Genomic DNA, 2135 nt, shown 5'->3' with positions numbered 1-2135 from the left:
GTACAGTGACTCTGTGTATTATTTCCATCTTCTTTTGATGTTTCCTGCATCATTCAATATTTTGCCCATAGAATCTTTCAGTATTGAAACTCAAGGCTTGAAATTTTTCTTCAGTTCTTTCAGATTGAAAAATGCCAACATTGTTCTTCTATTTTGGTTACCTAACTCCAGATCTTTGCACATTTTACTAAAATAAATAAGTTTGTTTTCTCAAGTTGCTCTTTGAAATCTTCTGTTCAGATCTTTTATTTTGTCATTTCTTACATTTGCTTTAGCTACTCTCTGTTCATGAGCAAGTTTCAGAGTCTCTTCTGACATCCACTTTGGTCTTCTCTTCCTTTCCTGTCTTTTTAATGATCTTTTGCTTTCTTCATCGATGATGTTCTTGATATCATCCCACAATTCCTCTAATTTTCAGTCACTGGTATTCAATGTATCAAATCTATTCTTTAGATAGTCTCTAAATCCAGGAGGGATATAATCAAGGTCAAATTTTGCCTCTTGTGGACTTGTTTTAATTGTCTTCAGCTTCAACTTGAATTTGCAAATGAGCAGTTAATCGTCTGTTCCACAGTCATTTCCTGGCCTTGTTTTATCGGAAGATACTGAGCTTCACCATCTCCTCTTTCCATAGCTGTAGTTGACGTGATTCATGTGTACTTCATCTAGCAAAGCCTACATGTATAGCCATCATTTGTGTTGTTGAAAAAAGGTATTTTCCATGAATAAGTCATTGGCCTTGCAAAATTCTATCATGTGATCTCCAGAGTTATTTCTATCACCAGGGCCATATTTTCCAACTACTGGTGATTCTTCTTTGTTTCCAGCTTTTGCATTCCAATCACCAGTAATAATCAATACATCCTGATTGCATGTGTGGTCAATTTTAGACTGCAGACATTGGTAAAAATCTTCAATTTCCTTGTCTTTGACATTGGTGGTTGGTGTATAAATTTGAATAATACTAGTACTCACTGGTCTTCCTTATAGGCCTATGGATATTTTCCTGTCACTAGCAGCACTGTACTTCAAGATAGATCTATTTTTATTGTGATTTGGGTGACAGTTTACAGAGTAATTTCATTTTCCATACAGCAGTTTATACACATTTTGTCTCATGACATTGACTGAAATTTCTCACAGTGTAACTGCTGCCTTTCCACTTTCTCCCCATAGTTACCTCTGCCCTGTGTCCTTCTCTTCCATGCATTCCTGTCCCTCAAGCAGTCTCCCTGTGCATAAACAGCCCTTCTTTCTCCCATTATTGTTATCTCCAAGGAGTGTATCTACCTCAGGTAAATGTTCAACTCATATGCTTGTCTTTTCTTTAGCTGGAAGTCACAGGTATGGGTTCAATTCCAGACCTGAAGGGCAGCTAGGGGCCATAGTCTCAGGGGTTTCACTAGGCTTTATCAGACCAGAAAGCCTGGTCTTTTTCTCCCCCAATAATTTTGAGTTTTGTTCCACATTTTTCTCCCACTCTATCCAGGATCTCCTACACAGATCCCCTTCCAGGTGGTTGACAGTGGTAGCTGGGCACCATCTAATTCTTCTGGTCTCATGGCCATACAGGCTGAGGATCACAGGGTCTACCAGTTCCTTGGAGTAATTGTTTCCATGCATCTTTGGTTTTCTTCATTTTTCTTTGCTCTGGATGAGGAGAGACCCATCTTTTCGTCTAGATGGCCACTTGCAAGCTTTAAAGATCCCAGTTGTTACTCACCAAAGCAGGATGTAGAAAAATGTTTTTGTGTATTATGTTATACCAATTGAGTTTGATGTCCCCTGAGACCATGGTCCCGAGCCCACAGGTCCAACTACTTGTTCCCTTGGGTAGCTGGCTGTGGCCAAGAAGTCACCACAATCTTATCACTTTTCAGCTCTACATACCTGGACATTCTTACAGCACATACAGATACGCTTGTAGAAACATTGTCTACCAACCCTATCATGGTCATGAGCACACTGCCCCCTGCCTAGACAAACTTGATCATTCAGCATGTCCACCCATCTCTTCACCCATAGAACAATGTTTGCCTTCACTGTCAACGCAGTGCTGTATGTGCAAAGGGGTTCATCTTTTTGTCTGTCCCTCCCATGCACCTCTCTATGTCTTCCTCTTACTCAATGCCACT

The 2135-nt window shown here is 40.0% G+C and overlaps 1 protein-coding gene across 1 annotated transcript in view; it reads right to left on the bottom strand.

The window, feature by feature from the left end:
* DACH2 (dachshund family transcription factor 2) overlaps window positions 1–2135 on the bottom strand; it is a gene marked incomplete at its 3' end in the record, with an annotated part of 1102952 nt that overhangs the window by 396598 nt on the left and 704219 nt on the right. The gene's annotated exons all lie outside the window — the stretch shown is intronic.

The sequence above is a fragment of the Orycteropus afer genome, unplaced genomic scaffold (assembly GCF_000298275.1).
Source record: "Orycteropus afer afer isolate SDZICR_OR568_19922 unplaced genomic scaffold, OryAfe1.0 scaffold00544, whole genome shotgun sequence".
In the NCBI taxonomy this organism is placed as follows: Eukaryota; Metazoa; Chordata; class Mammalia; order Tubulidentata; family Orycteropodidae; genus Orycteropus; species Orycteropus afer.
Note: the sequence above shows the minus strand (reverse complement) of the source record. Positions and strands in the feature narration are given on the sequence as shown.